The 24299-nt window shown below is 44.2% G+C and overlaps 2 long non-coding RNA genes across 3 annotated transcripts in view; one reads left to right on the top strand and one right to left on the bottom strand.

Annotated features, from left to right (window-relative positions):
- The first annotated feature begins 9733 nt into the window (after nt 1-9733).
- LOC129387194 (uncharacterized) lies at nt 9734-24295 on the top strand. The gene is made up of 3 exons (XR_008614476.2): nt 9734-9928; nt 17982-18154; nt 24195-24295. It is a non-coding gene; the product is annotated as an uncharacterized lncRNA (long non-coding RNA).
- The window catches only part of LOC129387193 (uncharacterized), a 57007-nt gene continuing 45125 nt past the window's right edge, over nt 12418-24299 (bottom strand). The window contains exons 8-9 of one of the 2 annotated variants that reach the window (XR_008614475.2): nt 20231-20357; nt 12418-13307 (exon numbers count right to left, since the gene is read on the bottom strand). This is a non-coding gene — a long non-coding RNA (uncharacterized lncRNA). The remainder of the gene's footprint in view (nt 13308-20230; nt 20358-24299) is intronic. The other variant, XR_008614474.2, reaches the window with a different exon arrangement.

The raw sequence follows: 24299 nt of genomic DNA, 5'->3' as shown, positions 1-24299 counted from the left end.
CCGCGCCCAGCGCAGTCTTTACAGTGGGGCCGATAGGTGGCGCAGCGTTTGCAGTGGAAAGCAGCGTGCAGCTGTGCAGTGGGAGAGGATCCCGGCTGCATTTTCGGCCAACCGATTTCGCGACGGGAGATTTCTTCCAGCTGAATATACCGTATTTTCGCAATTCTAAGCACCCCCCTGTATTTTCGCGAAAAAATTGGGAAAAAAAGTTTGCATGCGAATCTAAGCACCCCCGTATTTGTTAGGAAGAACGCGTAGCCAAGACCGCCAAGCGCGCTTGCTCGCTTTGTCATCGAGCCGCAGCCGTCGGAGTCCCGAGGTGGAACGTCGTCCGCTGCGCGATCTTGCCGCACAGCCGGACTGCAGAGCTTCACGAACTCGTGAGTGGCAGTGATAGTGACTGTGCATCCGACACAAGCGGTAGGTTCACAGTCTGCACCGATTTTTGTTTTGGATGTTCCCAAAATAAAATGTTATTTCTTGCACCCGTCTCGTCGTGATGCCGCAGCGAAAAGGGGGAGGTGGCGGTCATTCTAGATTTTTCGAATCTTTTTTAAGCACCCCCCTCACTTTGGGCATCGAGATCATGAAAAAAAGGGGGTGCTTAGAATCGAGGAAATACGGTACCATTAAGTGAGAAACCTTTGAAATTTATTCCGTGCTGGACAGCATCGAGCCCACCTCATGCGGATTCCTTAAGGACAGCAGCTTCAGCAAGCTGCCCCGTGAATGCGCTGGGTACGTGCCGCTTATTCAATGAACGTCTTGAACGCCATGAATGTAATGGGTATGTGCCACTTTTCGTAGAACCTCTCGTCAACCTGGGTCACTTAGTATGTGCCTCTTGGTGTGTGCTCAGAGAGGGAACAACTCGCGACGTTCGCGCGCAACGACGCGCCACGCACCTTGAACTGAACAAGTGCGTTGAGTGTTGGATGCAGATGTAATGCGTGAGTGTTACGTGTTAATGTTACGTTGAGACTTACGTGGGTGTAACAAATTTGTTAAGGGCAAACTTACGAAATGCCTTTGCATTCATTCAGGGGCAAGATCCTTTTCCTTTTCTCCGCCGTTCACCCATCCTCATTAGCTCGGATGCCATTGCGCAGTCGTTACCACTCGGCGCTACTAATTAATGACACGAAAGAGAGAGATAGAAGAATCGAAAGTGAAACGTGTCGTGGCAAAATACGGGCCCATGTTTTTTTTCACGTGGCAAGAACGCGTCCTTCCCGGGCCGTTGAAATAGAATTTGGGCGCTTCTATAGTTGTCGCACTAACAGCTTCCTAGTCAAATAGGATTATGGCCTTATGTTTAGGGCATCGGGCTGTTGTGCTGGGAGACCGAGGTTAGATCCCATCGTCGGACACGGAATTAATTTTCTCCCAAGGAAAAAAATGAGCTCGGCGGGAAATCGGGCAGAACCCATGGGCCAGTTAAAAAGACGAAGGCCCGATCTCGGCCATCTGGGTCGGGCGGGGCTGCGTGTTTTCAAGAACCTATTTCTCTTAGCGACAGATGGGTGAGCAGATTGTGCGCCCAGGCATAGCATCTGCCTAGTCCCACCAAGTACCTACAAGGATCTAGGGCGCTCGCCGTGGCGCTTCGGGGCAAAAGTACCTAGAAACGTGGTACACGCGTACGGCGCATATGGAGGCGCAGCGGTCGAGCACTGGGCCATAGGAGGCTAACATACTAGTATATAGGAGGTGTTGGCTGTGACTGGGCTTGGGCGTAAATAGAAACGCGCGGCCGGGCAGGGCTCGGTGTTTGCAAGGGGCCAGCCCGTTTGTCAGCATCGGGCCGGTGTCATGACTGCCGGCTAAGTAATGGTGGCCGCTTTCGGCCCACACACGTCCCGGCGACTTCCCCGCGCCGGCAACAGCCTGGCTTGTCCGCAGCCAGCATTCTTTTGTCGGTATATATATTTAGGCTTCTTCTTTTTTCACTTTACAGCGAAGCTGTATATGGCTAGGTTCTGAAAAATTTTGCGTCCGTCTATCGAGTCGCATATACAGAGAAAATAAAACGTTGTAGTCTACCCACCGATAGTTGAGCCTCGTTGACGCAGTCATCGCCCTATCGACGTTATCAGCAGTTGTACTTTGGACTTGCAATGTGCAGGACGTAGTTCACTCTGAAGAAGAACGGCGCCCTCAAAGAGCGCCGACGTGAACAGCGTGAATGGGCGCGAAAGCGACGGGAAGCCGTTGCCGTCGAACGCGTAGCGGCCGACGGGTCGGGCATATCGGGTAGCTGCTCACCGGGGAAGAAGTGCAGAAGGCCCGTCTGGAGCGTCGGCGGCAGCCAGAATATGCGCAGCGACGGCAGGCGAATGCGACCGACGAGGTGCGGGCCGCGGGTGCCAAGCGTTTTGCCCGTCAGCGTTATTGTAATGCCCGAGCGTTATTGTAAATAATAATGTCGTTACGTTTTGGGATACTTTTGAGGCACGCTCGCCGCGCCTGGCGTTGTGACGCAGTTAGCGAAAAGCATATGATAATATTGACCGCTAAAAAAATAAAAAAGACGGGGCAGGGGAAGAGGACACAAAACGACGACCGCCCGTGTCGTCGTTTTGTGTCCTCTTACCATGTCCTCGGCTTTATTAGCGGTCAATATGATATGCAGTAAACGCCAACTAGGCCAAACTTAAGTTCTGTAGCGAACAGCAGCTCGACCGAGTGACGCAGTTTTTTTTTTTTTTTCGCCTGTACTGAATATAACTGGGATAAGTTCGTGACGCTTTCTCTGGCCCCCAACATTATTGCAATTAATTTCGTTACACTTTGGGATAATGTTGAGGCACCCTCGCCGCGCCTGTCGGGACGCAACGAAAAGCAACTCCGCCGTGGTGACAAATTTAGTTTGGCGCGTACTGAACCTTAGTGGGACAAGCTTGTGACGCTTTTTATGGCCCCGCAACAACATATGCGCCTCATTCGGTGCTCACGCTTGTGAAAAACGCGACGAGCGATTGCCAAGAGTGATAACACGGGAGTGTCGTGAGAAGCCAACAAAGACACCAAGGAAAACATAGGGGAAATTACTTGTACTTACTAATTGAATTAAACAAATGATAAATTAATTGCAATGAAAGTGGATGAAAAAAACCGTCAGTTGCTTAGCCCAGCTATGCCAGGATATACGTAGCGTAAAGGTACGGTTATGCTTTGTTAATCTCTTGCCTTGCTTGCTAACCTTAGCTTATATCACAAATGTGTCCAAACGGATTGTTCACAAAGTCCGAGAGGAAGAGTGTAGACGCACTCGCACTTTCACCGAGTTTCATAGCATGTTCAGTGCACCGACGACTCTTGGGATAGTCTGTGACACTCTCTTGATCCTGCCGCTGTTGCTGGCCGGCCATAGCACAGCGTTTAGCTTCTTGGCGACGTCCTTTCGCTAGCCGTTCTTCGCGTTGCTCCGGTGTCTCGACCGCACGTTTTGCCTTGGCACGCTCGTTCTTTCGACGCTCGACGGCCAACTGCCCAGCGACAACCTCGGGGTCGTAAGAATTTCGGTTTTCCAGTCTTTTGCGCCGACTGGCAGCGGCTCGACTCTCCTTAACCTCCATGTCGAATGCGCTGCATCAGCCGTCTCTCCCGCGCATTTAGTAAAGCCCCTTAAACTTCTTAAAGTAGTGCCACGCTTTGAAGAATGCCGCCTCCTCGTCGCACGCTCTGACCGAGGCCGACGCCGCGTCGCTATTGGCCTAATAGCATCACGTGGGCCCTCGCGCCGTGCATCAGCGCCATTTTTGCTTGAGAAGCGTCTACGGAGTGGCGAGGAGCGCATGTTGGTGCCATTGCTACACTCGAGCAGTGTAGGAAGCGCCACGGTCGAGGAGGGAAGGCGGAGGAGGAGAGTGTCACTACTTTACGAAGTTTAAGGGGTTTTAGCATTTAGACGCACGGTGCGCCCTCCTCGCTCATGCGCAGTGCCGCGCGGCACCGCAATCGTAAATGCATAGCCGCCTATATAAACTATGCCTACCGGATTATCAGCGATCGCATGGATAGCGGCCATCGTCAGAAGTATGGCGGTGGCGCCACTTACGTAGGGTTGCCGCGTGTGAACTTTTTACGTTTTTGGTTCTCATAGGTGACAAAAAGAACTTAAAAGTGAATAAAAATTGTGTAAATACATATATAATCTAGTGTTGTAATAATATAGCGATACAAAGAGGTCGTCGTCGAAACTTGTGATGGGGGCGCCACTTACGCATGGGTCTAAGGCGCGCTTTTTGAAATTTTGCGAACTACGCGCTCGTCGTGCTTCTCTGTTAAAACAAATCATGAGTGATTGTGGTGCTTGGCACGAAGATGAAATCTTTTCTTTTTTTCGTCGGTCAGAATGTCGTCACCAAAGAAAGCCTGTCTATTTCTAAGAACGGCGCCGTAAGCAAGCCGGTTCTCGGCAGCGACGGGTGCATTTCAACCGAGGAGAAATTTTAAAAAATATACGTGAACTTAAATTTAGATGCATGGTGTAGAACGCCAAGCGGTCAAATTTAATCCGGAGTACCATCATACTGCATCCCTTATGATAATAAGGGATTCCGTATGGTGGGACTCCGGATGTCGTGGATTTTGCACGTGAGCACCCATATATCATGCTTAGTATTTAATTGTGATCTTGGACATATGTACCACGCGAGTGCGTCGTCTACTTCTGAAGCTTTGAAACATATTTATTCACTGTTATATACTAATTAAAAACTCACCGCTTGTAATAGTAATCAAGAAATAAATTGTGACACCCATTTGCACAAAGAATGCTTTTGTGCAAGGTCGATCGTCGAAGTTGCTCACGTCGCACCACGGACACCCGTGTTCACTGTGCCCGCTCGATTTACAACTTCAAGTACTTCCTCGACAGCGGTTTCCGAGCGAAGTTTTTGCATACATCGCTTTTGTCGGTCACAGCGGAAGCGTAGTTGCTGAGCAGGGGCTTCATGAATCGGGAGCACACAAGTTCAACCAATTTTTCGCGGTGCTGGTCGTCACCCATAGTGCATCGCAGAAGGGCTGAATGTATCAGCGCTGGTACAGCTACATTGAGTAGCGATGCCAGGGGCCTTCGGAGAGTTGGCGTTTCCGTCAGCGCACTGTTAATGAACATTCTTAGCGTCTCTAGGACGTAAAGAAGTTCGTCTGAGGGGTATAGCAGTCCTCCTCTGTCCTGATTCTTGGTGAGCTGTTGAAGTGGCTGGCTGCTGGGAACTTTGCTTGTTAGTTCACCGCAGTTATAACACTCCATGTGCTCTCTAACCACTCGTGCTATGTATCCGCCCATGTAGACTGTTGCTGTTACTTGCAGGGTCGGCAAGCTTGTTGGCACAGTTTGCACATTGAAGCGCTCCAGGATGTGAATGGCAGCTGAAGGCAGAATGGACGGTTCCTTGCGTGTGCGAACTGCAGCGGGGAGCGCCTTGCTTTGCATGAGCTCTTGCTCGTGTAGGATGTTGCTACATTCAGGCACGGCTACGATGCCTGTTTTGAGCAGTTTCTCAAGGCCACTCATCGCGGAGCGCACGTCCAATTGGTCATTAGAACCCAAGGATCGCCTCAACGTGCCAAAAAGGGATTCGATGGGGTCGCTATTAAATTTCCTTGTCAGCACAAAGCAAAATTTTTCTTTTGCAAGCAAGTGCCGAACGCAAGCGACCGTGGAGTAGGTCGTCAGGAGAAGCGCCTCGTAGGTTTCTGCCGTGAGAAAGTTGTGCGCGGAAGGCGATCTGTTTTTCCACATACATGGGAAATGTTAGTTCAAGCCATTCGAGGCGGCTATCGTCGGAGTCATCATAGTGTCTGACATCGGGGTTGTTTTGGTGGATGTATTGTGCCGTGTTGCTGGTGTCGTGAAGTATGAACCAACGGTAGATGTTCTTCATGAAAGTTATTGTTGGTCCGGCTGCAGCGAAGGAGTAGTCACAGCTGTGCCCTGCCTGTCCTCTTAAAAATTCCAAGGCCGCCGTTACGCTTGGAGAAAAAATTTCCAGCGCACGCTTGACATTCATTTTTTCGATGTTGTTCGGGAAGACATGTTTTCCAGTAAGTTTTCTCACGGGTTTAACGATCAGTTCTTTCTGCAAGTCGTATATTTTCTTCAAGTAACGAGAAGATATCTCTCCGTCCGGGCCAATTTCTCTTTCCAAAAATTGAGATCTTACATTTTTCAGGACGTGGCAGCAATCGAAGCTGAGAAATAAAGGTCTGTCGGGATCAACCGGGTGTTCAATTCTGTATGTCAGAAATCCGCCGCAGAGGTCTCTCATGGCACTCACGTTTATCTTGTGGTTGTCAGCCACGAGTCTGTCTACTTTGAAGCCAGATTCTTCAACGTTCTTAATAACTGATCGCACCAGCTGCGACAGCTGAGAACCAGAGAGGCTCTTCGTGAAGAAATAAGACACTGGAATCCTGTAAGAGGTTGACAGGCCATTTATGAGGAAACACAACAACGAATTCGCCAGCAAGGGCTCGTTCGCTGGGTCGTTCACTTCGCCTACGTCAGCATGGCCAACAAAACAATCTTGCTGTTTGTTGTACTGCAGCTTTGGCTTTATGCGCATTTCATCCATGATGAGGGAGCAATGCCTTGAAGCAGGCGACGTCAGTTTCTCAATCTCTGCTTTTAAGCGCAGCTTTATCAAAGAATTAAAGCCTGCTTCACCACTCATGCCCCCAAGGAATTCTTGAAGGGTGGTCCTGCCGGGCAGCTTGAGCAGTCCTTCTTTCCTAGCATGCTCATAGGCCTTGGTGGACAGGTGCCTTAATATGATGCAGTGACCCACAACATCTTCCGACCATGTTGGTTTTTTTCGTCTGAAATTAATTATTTGATTCCAAAGGAAGACAGCCGATGTGTCTTTTTGCTTGGCTTGCTGCCTTATGTACGACATATCCGCAAAGTTGCAGTCTTCCTTGACCTTTTCTAATTCTGATTTGTATCTGTCAACTGTTTTCTGGAGTCTGTCAATTTTTCTTTTCATTTCTCTTTCTTTTCTCAACCATTTTGCTCTCTCGTTTGCGTAAAGACTGGAAGCTTCTTCTTCTTCGTCCATCTGCGCCTCTTGGACAACTATTTGAGAGTTATTGTCTGATTCCTCATCAAAAGTCCTTGGTGGCGCACATAGCTGCTCTTGCACCGCACTCGAAGAAGACTGTGCGCGTTGTTCTTTCTCGGTGGATTTTTCAACCTCCATAGGCGTCTCTGCCACACTGGCTGAATTATTAATTTCTTTGTTCTGTGTAGGTTCGCTTTCTGAATGACCAATGTGCTCAATCGTGCTTTCTGCTGAAGGCGCACGCAGCACTTCTGACGATCTCTCCGGAAAGAGCGCAGGCACTATGCCCTTCTTTAGACGGCGCCTTTGCCCATTCGTAAAATCTTCGTCCTTAAAGTGTTTGCTGCAGACCCTTGAATAGTTGGAAGATACATTTGGGGTCCAGTCACGTCTATCAATTGCTCTGATCCATGCTTCTCGCAGTGTGGGCAGAAAGATACACCTGGTACCTTTTTTTTCCCATCCGACTTGCAGTTGGGCACGCAACAGTATGCCATCTTGGTCTGTAAGCAAATATATATATATAAATATATATATATATATATATATATATATATATATATATATATATATATATATATATATATATATATATATATATATCGTTTTGCCCTTCCCGTTTCCTAAAATCATATACAAGGACATTTTTTTACAGTTACAGTTAGCGTAATGCTAACGGATCGATGCATTTTGCATCCCACCACAGCCATATCCCGCTTTACAGACAAATTACTTCGTCGACTCACATAATGCATGCTTAAAACAGCACATGCAATTGTAAACTTTGATCGCACGATAACTTAATGAGGTGCATGCGAGAAGTACAACCTCAGCACACAATTTTAACGTTTCGTTTAACTTGAATTGTTTGTTACAAATGCAGCAGTGTACGCACACGGCGCCGGCGCGTCTGCGGAGACTGCGACGTCAGAATGGAACGAATGCACCACAGTCGGCGGCGGTGAGGGCGACGCATGCGCAGTATGGCAGGCGCACACGAACGCGAAGCTCGGCACCAACACGCGTAGTGTAGCTTTACGCTGCTAAACAACTTGCCGCAGGTGGGGAATGATCCCACGTCTTCGCATGCATTACGCGTGCGATGTGTGTTGCTTACGCCGGCAAAACGCGCGAAAGATAGCGCCGAGGAACTCAAACACCAGGAACTTGTAACTCGAAAATTCCGTCTTCTGAACGACTGAAAACAGGCTTTACACCCATGCTTTTATCTTGAGTGCGAGTAGAAGGAATTCTGCGAGCGTCTTGAGAGCCTGTGTTGTGGCCACCTCTTTGTATATATACGTAGCGTACTATCGCGTCGGTTGAAGCCAAGTTCTTTTGGAAATGCGCAGTCGCCCTGCATTCGTGCTCTTAGAGTGTCGGAAGTAAGGCCCGGGAATGAGGGAATGCTTCGAAATCGAATTTTTTCGTGATACCTTATGTATGGGATGAGTCGGGTATTTTCTACCCCATCTATACAAAAGCGAATTGCTTTTGTTTCTAATGACGCCCATTGACCACTTTCGCATGTTTCGCCTCTATACGCATTATTAATACCAAAATGCTTTTAATTTACTTTTTTCAGCTGACGTCGTCCGGTGGAGCTTCGTACGTGAACTACTGTTGCTTGCCTGGTGCCACAACGTTGGATGAATGCACAAAAAGCCTGGAACGAACATTTATATACAGCAAAACAAACATTTCCTCATTTCACAAGGCGTCTTGCGTCTTCTTTATGAAATTGCACGTTGCACATATTCATTGGGGGCTTGTAAAGATTGTTCGCAATCATTTTTAGTTAATAATAAAACGATTCCGCACCAAGACCGCGCGCGGTTCAGCAGTAGAGGGGGGAAAAAAAGCCGCGCCGATCACATTCTAAAAACAGTTGCACGCTTTTGGGTGTATAGTTGCCACCCAACAATAATCATCTGTCTTGCCCACATTTCCTTCTTTTAACGCTGCAAGCCCCGTACTTCCAAGTCACGAACGGCATACGTGTTGTCAGCATGACAGAGCATTCTCGGCAGGAAAGTAACGAGCGCAGCGTCTTAAAGAACGGAAACCCAAGCAAGGCAGATGGCGATTATCGTTGTGTGGCAAATATAGACCCCAAATGGTGCAATTGTTTTTAATGGGCAGCGCAGCCGGCGCAACGCGTTCCAACTAGCGTTGAAAACGCGCGCGACCAAAATCGAAATCGGAAGTGTGGTTCAGGTATTAATGTCGGCGGCTTGGTGCGCATCGGTCAATTCGGCCGCTGGGATCTTTGGGAGTGTCCGCTATTGTTGAATCATAGGTAGTGGTTGAATCTAGAATACACTCTGGTTGAATTCTTTCTCTATGGGCCATTGCTTCAGCTGACGCGACGGCCGACGTGATAACAAAAGCGAAACCAACGAAAGCGCTACGCCATGTCATCGTGCCTCCGTCAAGTTTTGGTCTGTAGACTTTGTTAGAATAGTTAGACTATTTATGTTGGGCCTAAATTAAAACGAATGCAATTTTATGATTCAATAGCGGGCAAGAGTTCATTCAAAGCTTTGGGAAGTTTATGAACCGCAGCCAATGGTAATTAAGAGGCCATATACCGTCACATGACAGCTGCACGCGCGCAGCCGCTTGTTGCGCGCGCGCGGTTGGTGACAGCAGCGGCGGGATGTGCGTGTGTTCGCGGGTGGCGTAGTTCTTGCGTTTTTATTGGAGCTGCGTTCAAGGGCTGCTATTGTTGCTGTCAAACTTTCACGTTCACTATGACGAATCAGCCGGCCCCTCAATGCCATGGCAACGGTGTGGTGCCGCCGAAGCGGTTGCGCTCGCCGACGCAGCCGACTTGCAGTGCATTGTTTACGCAGGTGAGTGTGGCGCTGGACCTTGAACGTCGTATGGAACTGTGTTGAACCTTGAACTGTTCATTCGGTCAGCCTCAGAATCGCAGTTGTCAAAACGGCGAGCGCGAGGTTAGCACAACACTTCCTAATAATGCAGTCTGAACCGAACGGTTTCGAAACAATGTGCCTCGTGCTATACGGGCTCATTGCTGTCGGCTTTCGTAAACTCGGACCACGCGTGCTTCAGTAGCGATTATGAAAAACATTTAGCCTCTGCTGAGATAGTGCGACATGGTTATTCAAGCTCAGTGTCGCTTTTATGTCCTCCAGTATAATTTAGTAGTCGCTGGAAAAACGCCGCACATTCATATTAGGCTTAACGAGCTTACTGAAGTCGCGCCGTTGCAGGAGATCCTACTGCGTTTAATCAGCACACTAACCAGTCATTGTACCACCAGGATTGGTGGTGCTCGATGCAGCTAGCGTCTGTTGAAATTAAAATGAGCTGTTAACGTTGACCCCCGCTTTTAGATGTCTCGTGCTCTGCAGTTGTCGCACACGCCTGCTGTCAACACGTGCCAGAGTAGAGTGTCTTTCCGAGCGGTATTGGCGGTAATCCGCAAGTGTCCACCTAGTGGACATGTCCATTTCGTATGCTGCTAAAGTGCTGACTGGCTGGAAGCGCCTGTCTACTGACGCGTACCCCAACCCAGCCAATCAGAACTTCAGCAGCAGACGAAATGGACATGTCCACAGGTGAACTCTTGCAGAACACCTCCCCCCCCCCCCCCCCCCTTGTAGTGCAATAAATTTAGAATGAAAGTAACCCTGCGCAAATCGGCGCATGCTATAGCTTCAAGCATGACGTGTCTTTTGGTGTCGTGCGCAAAGTTCCGCAAGAGCTTGCGTTGCTTTCGCACATGCACGCATTGGCATACTCGTAGTTTTCGTCGCTCGGCTTTATAGCGCCTGCGTACTAAGGAAAAATAATTTGATGTGAATTACGTAGCTTAGGAACGCAGTGCGGCAAGTGTCTATCAAAGTAAACATACATGATAATCTGGCAGCTAGTGAACTGCTTCCTACTCTTTCTGAGCCTCCTTATATATCCTTTGCATCCATGTCTCCGCGGCCTTACCCTACCTCGGACGTTTCCTTTCGGAGAAACTCCTCACCACGCCGGTGAAGAGCATTTTGTGCGTTGGGTTCGAGTGATTACTGGCGTTTGTGACGAGATTAATAGGCCTGTTTGATGGTGGCGGTCACCCACACATTAGGGAGGGAGAGTGCATGTGTGTATATGAGTGGGCGACCAGAAGGCAATCCCTTTGTACAAATCTCCCTCCGGATTCTTATCCCCCTTTTCTGAGTACCCACTTGCATTGGGAGCTCTTTCTTATCACACTTTATGCCTAAATGTGCTCATTGTCTCTGAATAATAGGGGTCCTCTCCATGCAGGGGGCATTTTTAAGGAAGCTTTCTAAAGCAATTGGATTTAATGGTGGGGACATCATACCTATTCAGGGAAGAGCTCCTCCTGCATTTGACTTGTCACTATAAAGAGCTTTACAAAGAAGGGACCCTAAGTTATAGGGTGGTATGGTCCAGGCATACAAAAGAAGGCAAAGTACAGATTAATGTACAAGGATGTCTGGGTACTTGATTGCACAAAGCCACACTGAAATATCTATAGCTCCCAAATGACTGTAGGTAGTAAAGTTTGCCTGACCTCGTAAGAGGCACAAGTTCCTGCTTGCTTTTGCCCCTTGTTTGTGATTGTTTCACCAAATCAATCAATTCCTCGAAGTTCATTTTCAACCTATAAAATAGCTATGCAGGAACATCTGGAGCGAGAGCCCTAACATGGAAGTTCCTGGTCTAATACAGTATACAAAAAATGCACAGATCAACTGAGAAAAAGAACAATAATTAAACTTAGAAGTTAACATAAACTGCAACAATACCTCCAACATACACTACATGTTTTCAGCTCTTTCATCCTCAAATGGGCTGTGAAACAAGTGAGAAACAGTTCCTGCTGGCTGCCAACAGAAAGGAGCCTTCTAACATTCTTTTATGTGCCAAGTCATAAACACATAGCATCTGAGGTTCATGACTGAAGCAAGGTTCTTGCTCGGAAAGACAATTATTAAAGCAGCATCAGGTCAATGGGGCAAGATCTTGCTAAGAAAATTAGCCAAACTTAGCCTGAGAAAAAGTACGGTATTTTCCAGACTATATATAGGTTGCACCTTCGTATAACTCGCACCCTGTCTTAAGAGCTTCAAAGAAAAATATTGATATATAATAGGTGTATGGATGCTTGCCTATTTTAACTTAGTCAGCATTACAAATTGCAATTATGCCTGCTTGTGCACTCATTGGCACGCTTGTGCATTTGTGGCAAAATGCTGTACTTGCCAATTTCAGAGCACTTCATTCCCACAAACAAATTTTTTTTGCGAGCCACAAATTACAGCGGAAAAAAATTCAACCAGCACTTGACTTCGGGGCCGAAAATCAACATTCATTGAACTTCACTCAAACTCATCAAAGGCTGGCGTCCTCTGATGATGCAGTCACAAAGTTCAGCCACTTCGGCTGACAGCGTCACTTGGTCACCGTCGTTGGCCTCTGAAACTTTTAGACACACTGTAGGCATGTTGCTTGCATTGCTTCTCTGGCATGGTGCGTAAGAAAGAAAAACTAATATTGGTAGTGCCTACACACATAGTTTATGTACAAGACGTACTGAAGAAAGTTTTGGAAAAAGAATGTGATTAATTGTCCAGAAAATACAATATATAAGACAGTAAATTTTAAGGATTTAAGACAATGCCTGCCAAGGAAAAGGTGTGGTGAGGTGAACACATCAGTGTCAGTTATTATGCACAAAATGGGTGCTAACGGTATTTGGTTATGCTATGGCTCTTCTTCCTTTACCTATATATGGAACATACAACATTTTCCTTTTTTTAATGTACATCTCATGGGAACGAAAGCAAAGGCTGGTCGTTGCTAACTGCAGCCACATTTCTGTTTATTAAAGAAAAAAAAGGACTGTGCACAAAAATTTATTGGAAAAACAGTACTGTATACGAGCACCTAGTGGAATGACCACTTGATCACCATTTCAGCTCGTATGAGTAAAGGAAAAATTCTGTAGGCTTTTTGTAGCATCAACAATTAACAAAATTAAGGTGAACACTTCTATTGCAAAAAACAGCCTGTGAAACAGGTGCTGCAAAAAACAGGTTACATTGAGGAAATAATCAAATACATGACCGCACGTCAGCTGCAGTTGTTGTTTAGTGTTCACTCGAGGAATTGTGGGAACTTGGAGCAGAGCTGAAAAAGCAAGTGCTTGCAGGCATTGAGAGACTTCAGCATTTTTGCCAGGATCTGTAAAAGTGTAAAAAAGGCTTTCAATGCGCAGAGTGTGCTGAACAAAACTTATGGCAGCTGAACCAGAAGTCCTACGCAGGCCGTGATACTTTCTTGTTGATGTTGCTAATAGGTATATGGAGTTGTTTTTGTTGTTACAAGTTGACCACCAGAAAAAGAACTTGCAAAACTAAAATGAATTACTTTTGCAGAAAAACAAATCCGGTATTTTTTGCAATAAGACAGCTTGCATAAGTGAGAGGATGGTGTGAACAATATGGAGAAATGGTGTCATCACTTCAGAAATTCAGAATAAGCTTGCACTCATGGGGATACTTGCTAGGAATGGAGTGCCCTTTGCTATAACTCACTGAGAGCATGTGTTAGTGACCAAAGGGTGCCTACCATCATGAAAAAGCATGCACTTTTTAAGGAATGTGTCAGTTATGGAAAATTCAGGGATAAAACAGGAAATTCTCACTATGGTTGCTTTGAATACGAAGAAATGGGTATCTACAGCAGTTATGGCAAAGCTAATGGTATGCCCGAAGTGAGGAGTTTGCAAATGAACCTATGCAATACGCATGCAATGCTGTCATTTGCTGGTTCTCTGAGTGTGAGCTTGCCTGGGTGGTTGGAATATAGTGAGATACATGATTGAGTCATATCTGATTCCTACCCGATCTATAGCTTACTCGTATCTGTTAAAGCTACGGACTAGCATTGTAACTTGGCAGGCTCTAAGTCGCCATTTCTTCATTGTGCCTGACCTTCCAGTGTTACATACTGCTTGACAATTTTCTTAACGCGTTCAGGGAGAACCTGAAAAAAAATCAGGGAATTGGAAGTCGCCAATGTACTAGATGCCCTGGACCTCATTGATTGTTGGCTTAACGCTGGACTCTTGGATATAGAGGAAATTGTGTGCCTTTCTGCGCATGAGGTAATTGAGACTTATGCAATTTTTTTTTTTCCACAAACAATGCCTCTGTACGAGAGAATCAGGGGAGGCATAATATATCGCTCTGTTTATAGTCTCGTCTCTTATGTTCACGAATGCGCTCCTTCATTTTCTGTGACCTCACAGCACTGACAGTGCGATGCAGTAACCTCTGCAATTTCTACTGCGAACAGCTGTTGGGGAAATGTTCCTCTTGTTCACTGATTCACCATATTCTGGGAGTTCCAAATTACAAGATCATCGGTGATGAATCGCTGAGGAGCGTGGTTGAAGGGTATTGCACACCTGCCAACCTTATAAACAACCTTATCGTAATTTTTTAAATCTTGAATGTTTCTGTATAATTGCAATAATGACACCAGTAATTTTACGATTTTATGCGCATCTAGTTTAGCATAAAACTGATTTCAAGAGAGTGCAGATGCAGTCGCTGACTGATTTTTCAGAAACCCATTTTTTCTAAGTCGATTATTGTTACCTATCTGCAGCCATGACACTAACTTCAACAACCAATGTATCACATTTGTTGGCTGCATTACTTCAATATTTCATGAATAAATTTTATAAAACTTTCTAATTTGATGTGGTGCATATAGTTGTAGCTAAGGATCTTTAGTAAACAACTGACAGGTTGAAGAATCATACAGGTTTTAGCATATTTCACATTTTGTTATTCATTTCGCTTTTTAAAATTATTTATTGTAGTGTTTTCCTTATTCTGTGGTTGTTGGCCTGCCTGGTATCAAGTACTTAAAAGAGACACTAAAGGCAAATACTAAGTCGGCATGGACTGTTTAAATAGCATTCCAGAAAACTCGAAATGCTTGTTTCGTGTCAAGAATATACTTAGTTAACGAGAAAATTGCATCTGAAGGGTCCGAATACCTTTATTGCATTTCAAATCTCCCGCCACCCAACTGGGGGAGTGGTGACTTTGCATACGCCATCACCGCCCTTTGCTGCCGTCGGTGAGTAAAGCGGCCGCCGAGCCAGGGCAGAGTGGCGGATTCGCCGCTGCAGCTGCTCTTTGGTCAAGTGGCATAGACCGTTCGGGCATCCCACGACATCAAATGAAAGTTGAATTCTCTATACTTGCAGTTTGTGCGAGTTTCGCAAGCCAGCAAAACCAGGGCAGCACTTTGTGATAACTATTGAAACACGAAAGCGTGGGCGGTGCGGAGTCAAGTGAAAACAAAACCTTTGGACCGCCTGCATCATTGTCAGGGTTATTTCAGTGAGTTCTTTTTTGTAAAAGTGAAATAGAACTGGACAAGTAGCATTTTATTTCATCTTATAATACAATACAAGGCTGTTTTGTGCAACGAGTGGTTGAGTACTAGTGACAGAATTTATCTGAGGAGTGCTTTCGTCATCGGGCAAGTACTTGAATGCCCCGGGGGAGTCTCTAATCATGTCCTGCACTTACCTCAATTTCTCGATAATTAAGGTTCTGTATGCAATCATATTGACACCTTGGAGATTCTCGAGGACTAATCTATCACTTCACCGTGACTTAATATTTGCCTTTAGTGTCCCTTTAGTCTGAGGAGGGGCAATCTCTCCGACTTGAAGCAGTTGCGAAAGTCCTACTTGAGGTGGCAGAAAAGATGCGCAAGACTTTAACGAATGGTTCAACGTTTCTCCACTGGCTGCCACCTTGTGACGTCAGCTTTGGGCAGTATCTCCTACAGACTAGTTAGCAGTTTATTGATGGCCAAGGATTAAATTAAGTCTTGAAGGAATAGGAAACATAGCTAATCTTCAGGACATCTGAAAAATGGCCCATATGTGCGAGACCATACTGAAGTCTGCGACATCATACTAGCGTACTGGCATTGCTGTTCAGGAGTAAAATAAAATTCGGTAGGGAAGATACTGCCCTTCATTTTCTCTGCTTGTAATTAAACTTTCTCTCCCAAATAAATACAAATAAATTTGGAAATGTACCTTAAGGGCAGACATAGTAAATGGAATAAAGTGCACTTTCTTGTAAATTTGCTAAGTTATTGAATGACAGTGTTCTGAGTGCGTTTAAGCCAGCTCTGACTGCTCTTTGTTAACATAAGCAGATGTTATGGCTCGCGATATTACAAACCATCCATGGTTACTTGGTATCTGTAAGGGCGTCCATGCTTGTTTTTTTTTTTTTTCTAAATTATGACGAGGTTAAGCATATCACTGCACTATAGTCTCTCAGAGGGCCCAATGTATGCCACTGTTAAATTAGGTACATTTTATTACCTGTCGATGTTTTCAGCACAAAACCATTCTTTCAATGGCACCGTCGGTTTCATGCTCCCTGTAACTGTTGAAATAAAAGGATCTGAAATTCAAAAATGGGTGTCTGTGGTAGAGTTCCCCATGAATTACATCCTTTAGCCTGAAACGAGAGTCTTATGTAGGGTGGAAATGGCCCCTAAGACGGAGACTTTATGGGAAAATAAGAATTGGAAAAAAAAACGAGTGATGTTACAGAGGTGGTGTGATTTTGCTTTCAGTGAATGTACATATACTTGAAATCCTTCGCTAGTGCACCTTGTGGCTTCTTGAATTGTATTCCCAGGGCATCAGATTTCAGCTTTATGTGATTCAGACTGCAGTTTTGGCTTGCAGTGGCATGGTGCAGTGTAATTCCTGTTCACGATTTATTCGGGCACGAATACTACCTCTCTTATAGATACGTGTTGTTATGTAAAAAACAAAAACAAAAAAAAACTGGAATCTGGTGCCCCTAGTAACTTCTGTAAATTCTAGTAATTTTGGGTACTCACAAGCACAAAGGGTGACTGCCTTAATTGATACCTTCATGATGGAAAACTTGTTGTGACAGTGGCACTGCAACTGTAGTATATTGCTGCTGAACATGATGTCATGGCTCTAATCCTCTCCTGTATTCTGAAAGGGTAAAACAAATGAAAAAGCACAGATGTACTGAACACCGAGTGTGCTTTGAGGAATCTGAGGTGGTCAAAATTTATCCAAAGCCCCACTAAGGGGGCTCCATGAACGCTTCCTTTTCTTTTGTTGACGTTAAGTACTATTTAGCTGTGTGAAAGTGAAATAGGCAAAGTACACTTAGCTGGTAATCATGCACTTAGCTGTTAATCGGTCTGTTAGCCGTCCACAGTGGCCCTTTCAGGTGTATCTTGCAAACACCTCGGATCATTCCGCCTTGTGATCGAGCAATAATACTTTTGTGGGGTAAGTAGGTTCACAGCTGAAAACCTTGACGAGTAGCGCAAAAGAACATGGACCAAGAAGAACACAAGTACACAGGACGTGCACCCGTCCTGTGTACTTGTGTCTTTCTTGGTTCATGCCTTTTGCGCTACTCATCAAGGTTTTCAGTTGTGATTGAGGATGTTCAGGGTTGCTATCATTAGCTAGATGATCGAGGGATTGTAGATAGTTTACATTATTTTTGGTGCAAGATGCCCTTGGGTGTCCTTGCACTTGAGAAAACTCAACACAACAGCAACCCAATTTTCTTCTTGCAGTAAGTATATGTTGCATATCTTTTCATGTTCCTTTATGATCTTGCCGAGAGCAACCATTTTTTGCCAGTACCAGTTCACTCACTAGCCGACAGCAAAAGGTGTGCCTGGCTGACACTCAGCACAATATACTTACACATGCTTGTGTGCTGTTTGAACTTCAGATTGTAATTTCAAATTTTCCGTTATTATTGCTTTCAACTCTTACTTTCTGCATTTGTTTCCCAATCTTTGCAGTGGAAGGCTTGTTTTCTGTCTCAGAAGAAGCCAAAAGTGCAGAAGCCACTAGAACACCCATGGCGGCAATTCACCTAACCGGCCCCGTCACTTTTTGTTGGCCGCAAGTGCCTTTCTGCTGCATTGTGGTGTACTTCTCCCTCCTCTAACGATTTCACAAAGAATTGGATACAGTACGTAAACTTCTTTCTCTCTGTGTCTACATGCATTTTACGAGTTATAAATGAACAGGAAGCAACTGTTTGTTGAGTAAATGAGAAGTCTGCTCCCTCAGTACTACCTCATAACCGCACAGTAACTTGTATGAACAGAATTCGAATTTTCACTCCTATGACAAATGTGAAGTTGTGCTCTTTTTTACCAGTTGGTGTGTGTGTGTGTGTGTGCGTTTGCGTGCATGTGTGCGTGTGTGTGTGAGAGAGAGAGAAAACGCTGAGGATTTATTCAGACCCAAGTGGGATTCAACTATGTCTGGGCACAATGTTGGTCAGGAACTCTTCATGTGAAGTATTACGGAAGGAAGAAAATATGATGAACACTCCCAGAGGTTTGCCATTTCTGTCACTCTGTCTCCTAGCCTGATTTTAAGCTTCCTGATTAACTTGTTTGAGGTGAAGAGTATAAGGACTATGCCTATATGAGCAACACCAAATTTAGGGAATAGTAGCAAACCACCTGAAGATGTTGGCACTCTTCTATAACCTGTAATTATCTAAGCTCTCATGACAGGCTCTTCGTTTTTAACGGTCAATGTGTCAGTAGGAGGTTTTTAGAGCCCACACAAAAGCAGCAGCAGTTTGCAGCACTTTATCTTTTAGGCTGCTTTCTTTTCATTCAAGCAAATATTCACAATAACTTAAAAAGAAAAGTCTTTGCCTAGCTGCACGAGACAGCAGTGCTGCTCTTAAAGTGCAGCAAGTGAAGCAAACATGATCAGTGCTTCTAGTAGTTGCATAAATTTGATGGGGCGTTCATCTTGGTGTGGCTGATAAATTCAAATTAGTAGCAAATGCAGCATCTAGCCCAGCTGAGGTGTGTTGCAAGACAATTTGTAATTACAGTAAAACAATCTATTAGACAGGTTGTCCTGAACTGGGGCACGTACTTTCAATGTGCCACATCTAGCTAACCTACAAAGGGGTACAAATGTAGTCAGTGACCACTTGGAATGTCAAATTTACAAGCCAATGCAGTGCTGTGCAAGAAAGGAAATGGGGGGCACTGACGATGACAATTTTCTTGGAGGGCATATCTCCTTCTTTTTTTTTTTTTTCATTTGCAGAGAAAAGGATTATGCAACTAGTGCTGTTTTGCAGACAACAGAAACATGTTTTTAAATGTGATTTGAAAACCTAGTATTGATCCTGCGAAATTAACTTTTGTACTGCTGACTTGATTTTGACAAAAATTGGAAATGTGTTCAGGACAATATCGTAAGGTCAGGTGGCAAATTTTATTATTCTGATGAATTTTTGAAAGTCACTGACTTTCAATTGTTGAAGTGAGTAAGACGCAGAAACTATATTCCTAAAATGACAAGCTTTGGAATTTTCGGCCACAATGTGTTATTAGAAACTCTCAAAGTATGCCTCTGTGCAGCTGCTTTGCTCAATTAGCGCAGTCTTTATTGGAAATAAAACTTGCATAATAGGCTTCACCAGGAATTGAACTTCCACCTTGCAGCCAAAATTTCAATTTTCATATAAATTTGTGGAATATGAAAATTTGAGTCTACATGCAGTTGCATTCCGCATAAAATTCTACCCCAGTAACTACCCTACTGAGAAGTGTTCTTTTTCTTATACAAGAAGGATAGTTCTTGCAGTCATGAACTTTTGTGAAAAACGAACTGAGAAAAATGGTTCCAAAAGTTCAGAAGTATGTCACTTATTCAAATTGCATCTGTCCTAACTAAAATTCTCCTGCAGCACACATTTGGCCTTCTTCGGCTTTGTTCTGCAGCAATAGCTGGAAGTTTCCTTTTTTTTTTTTCGAGGCACTTTTGAGCTGTCAAATGCGTTGGCTTTTGCTGAAACTTCTAAAACTTCTATGATCTGGAAACATGTTTTTTGGCCAAAAATCGCAATTATTTGCCCTGCATCCTTCCTTAAGAAGGAAACAGTTAGTGGACAGTTATCGTCACTACCTAGCAACTATATTGTTTGCTTCTTCAAGTGGTTGCTAAAAGCACATGACAAGTGCTGCTACTTGGATGACTGCACTGGTCATAGAATATTTTACAATATTACCAAGAGGGAAATCTAGTGCCAGTGTCTCGCAAGTTTTCTAATGGGCACCGTGCTGTTTTGGGAATGCCAGGATATGGGTCTCCGAGGCTTTGTCTCAAACGTGGCTTGGCCTAAAACATGATCATAGCTGCAAAGATGAAGCATAAAATTTTAATTGACCTGTACGTACTACATCTTTCTATAAAAGTTAGCTCACCAGTGCCTAAGCAAGCGAGAAAAAGAACAAAAGCTGATTACTGAAACAGTTGCGCAGCAAGCAAAGACCTTGTCAATTTTCCATCTTTAGCAATGCACCATTAATTTTTAAATTTCATATAACTGTACATCCAAGCACAAGTTCTCAAGATTAGATTGTTTTTGTGTGTAATGGTAAAGAAAGAACAGGGCTTTAGGTGCTGTTCTTATAGGGAATGAATTGATGTGACAGATGGAACGGAGCTAGCCAGGCACGCTTTCAATATGCCCCAGCTCTCCGAAAATAATGTCAATACGAAGTGACCACATTCCAACATTCTTGTGGATACAACAGCTGCTCAGCACCAGTTTCTTCTCTAGGAAATGGTATTGTAAGAAACTGTGTGGCACTGGCAATTAATAATGCAAGCTCTCCTAGTACAACTGTGTTAATGAAGCCTGCATAACATCAGCCAGCATTTCTTCCAGTTAAGACAAGCTATTCGTAAAGCCTTTCTATTAGCTTGTTGATGTAAGATCATAAACAGCCGTTACTAATGACAGTCCTAACATGTACAGTGCTGAGCGACTGAAACATGATAGTCGGAGCGCGTGAATTATGGTGCTTTTTGCGCTAGCAGAGGTGGCTGGGGACACCAAGCTGATACATTAAAGGGACACTAAAGCGAAGCAATAAATCATTTTAGACAAATCAAGCATTTTTTGAGAACCATGCAGGCAGTCATTTCAAAATAATAGTTTATTAGATAAGAAAATGAAGGTCGAAGTATCAGTATTTGAATTTTTCGCCGGAACCCCGACGCCGCTAAGTCAGTGTGACGTCAGGGATTCCAAACTATGTTTTCGCATTTGGGCCATGTTGGCTGAGTAAAGAGGTTCCCGAAACTTGCCATGTTTAATATTTGGTTTCTTTAAAACACAGTGTAGTCAATCTGTACCGATATATAATTAAGTAGGTCCTAGAAGATGCCATCAAAATGCATGACGTCACAGCGACCAGGTGCGGGAACTTCAAGGAGGCGTCGCCACCCGTCTTTCGTTCTTGCGCTTTTTCTGGCTTACCAAGTGTCTTATCGTGGTAAGAGTGGTGTTTTTAGTGTTGTAGAAAGGTAATTTACTGATGCACAGGAAATCATTTTTCTCTTCAGTGTCCCTTTAAGGTGTACGATAAAAGTGAAAGCCTTTGTGATGCAATATAACTACATTTGGTCCACCAGCAGCCCCCTGACGCTCCCCGTAGAAGAAGAAACGCTGACCACTCCGCAGTCCGATATCACGTTTCCATCTCTGAGCACTATACTGACCCATGCATTTGCTAACAATCTAAAATGACAGCGATATTGTGGCTCATGTTAAGATGTCACCCGTAGAAACGCACTCATTGTTGTAGAATGCCGTCGCAGTGAGAATGGAGCTACTGAGATAAATTGTATAAAGCATGGCTGATAAATTCCGCATTGCCCAAGCATACAACAACAAAACCACTTCATTTTACCCTAAATTCTAGCAGTGTAGACTACTCATAGTTGTGTTGATCTAATGTACCGCACATTAAGCTGTTCAATACGGCATATTTTTTACGTAGCATGTACCTCAATTGTAGTACTTGAGCTGGATTACTCTCGGATTACTCTTAAAGGTCATATCCACTTGGAAAGAATCCTGAATATTGCACCAGTTTCGAGATATGTGCTCCCAAAATGTGCGACGAAATGCATTGGCATTCGAGTAATCCGTTAGCTTCAATGTATAAAAAGGTGATTTTTTTAAAGAAGTGGAACAGCAGCGCATTTTTACCACATGTTTCACAGCGCTTATCTCAAGACTGGTGCTAGTTTCAAAATTTGTTCCAATGCTGGCTTCAGTTCGTATATTGCAATATGTGCACTAAAGTAATTAGTTAACCCTTTAAAGTGCAATCCTGCGCTGTTTACATCATGGGAGTTTGTATCAGTATCACCAGGGCCCTTTAATACTTCCTACCTGGTCACAAAATTTCCACGTGACGCATATGGGAGAGCTTCATATGGCGGCCACAGTGGGCACACTGTGGCATTGCCACAAGTATAAGGCGGACTGGAGCAGGCACCGAACGGACGCCACAGTCGTTCTGTGCGAATGTTCGCTATTGCGCGAGGGTCGACTGCCTGTATCAGCGTGTGAATATTGTCTACATAACCTGCCAATTGCCACCCTGTTTCTGTACAGTGTTCATTAACTTAATCGCTAACAATTTTGAAACAACTACAATGCCTTGTTTCATTTCCAGCTTCAACTGCATTTGAAACAGCGACTTAATTTATAATTCAATTTCAGCACTTGCACTACTCCTTCGTTACAAACCGACTACAGAGCAAGTTCGTGTTGCACTTTTGTGTAATTGCACATGAAAAGCCTGCATTTCAAGCTAACAAAGCTAACTGATTACTAAACTTATTACCAATTATTACTAAATTATTACTAATCATCGGTAAACTAATCACAACTAATTATTAATTAACAGCTACTTACTACTTACCAATTACTAAACTAGCAAAGCTAACCAGCTGATTAACTAACCACACAAATAGGTAATTACTCAACTAATTATCAAATAACTAACCTAACGTGCTAACCAGTCTGACTAACTAAACTTAATAATAACTAATAAAGTATTGTTACAAACTAACACAACCAATGAACTACATAACTAAGTAATGCACCAACTAAATGAATATAGCAACTAGCAAAACTAATTAACTAGTCAAACTAACAAAGCTAACCAATTAACTAAGTTATCTAACTGAACTAACATTACTCATTAATAATGTACCTAACTATTGTAATTAAGCAAATACGGTTAACATTCTAACAGATCAACTAATAACTAACAAACTGAACTAACTAATCACATATAACTGACCTATCCATCTAACTAGACGAAGTGCAAAGAGAGACAGCCAAACGAAACAGTTTGTGCAAGGAAGGCTGCTCGTAGGGAGGGGGCGACGTCAATCATAAAACAATGCCGTGTGTGAACACAAACGCATTGCACAACAAATTATTTTGCCAAAAGTTCCCGTTGCATGTTCACTCTACAAACATGCTGAAATAAATGTGGGAGAGGTGCTTTTCCTTGTCAAAGATTTGCATAATCGCGCAGCCCGGCCATCTGGCGCGCCAGATTGCTCACCTTCTCCTTATGCCAGCACCTCTGGTGCCACCTTCTGTCCCTATGTGAAACTTTCGGGGAAGTTTCATGACCAGATGAAGAGTATTGAAGGACCCTGATATTGCCAATGAAGAGGCACGCTCGTTCAGCCCGATGTTGTACTACTCCCGCCGCCAAAGATGAGTTACGGTCGGTAATTGGCTTTGAGTTCAATTCTCAGCACTAAAGGGTGTTAGAAGCCCGGTAAAGACATTTAATCAAGTATCAAGAATCAAGTAATATATTTCAGAATCAGAATGACAAAAATTCATAGCTACAAGGAAAAAGAATCGAAATTTGGTACATTTTTCCGAATCATTCTGGGGTTTAAGAGGGGGAGGGTGTTAAAAGTTGATTAGTGGTACTTTATTGATTAGTCAATTGTGCATTTTGATTTCCTGTGTAAGTAATGTCCACCTCTCATAGTAATCTAGCTTATGAGTAAATTGTACCTTATTCCACAAGGGATTTGTTTTTCATTTCGTTAACATTAAAAAAAAGCAACACTCGGCAAATGCACAGGAGTGCTCCAATATAGTTATCATAAGCAGTGTTCAGATGCACTATTTGGTTGTGCAGGAGGGAGCCTCTATACCAGCTGCTGCAATCCTCCTGCTGCAGAATTGTGGATGCATTGAGAACAACAACCACAGCACAGTGCCTTTGAAATCAATCAACTATGCC

Source organism: Dermacentor andersoni, chromosome 2 (assembly GCF_023375885.2).
Source record: "Dermacentor andersoni chromosome 2, qqDerAnde1_hic_scaffold, whole genome shotgun sequence".
NCBI lineage: Eukaryota > Metazoa > Arthropoda > Arachnida > Ixodida > Ixodidae > Dermacentor > Dermacentor andersoni.
The sequence above is the reverse complement of the archived record's forward strand: the minus strand, read 5'-3'. Positions and strand labels throughout refer to the sequence as shown.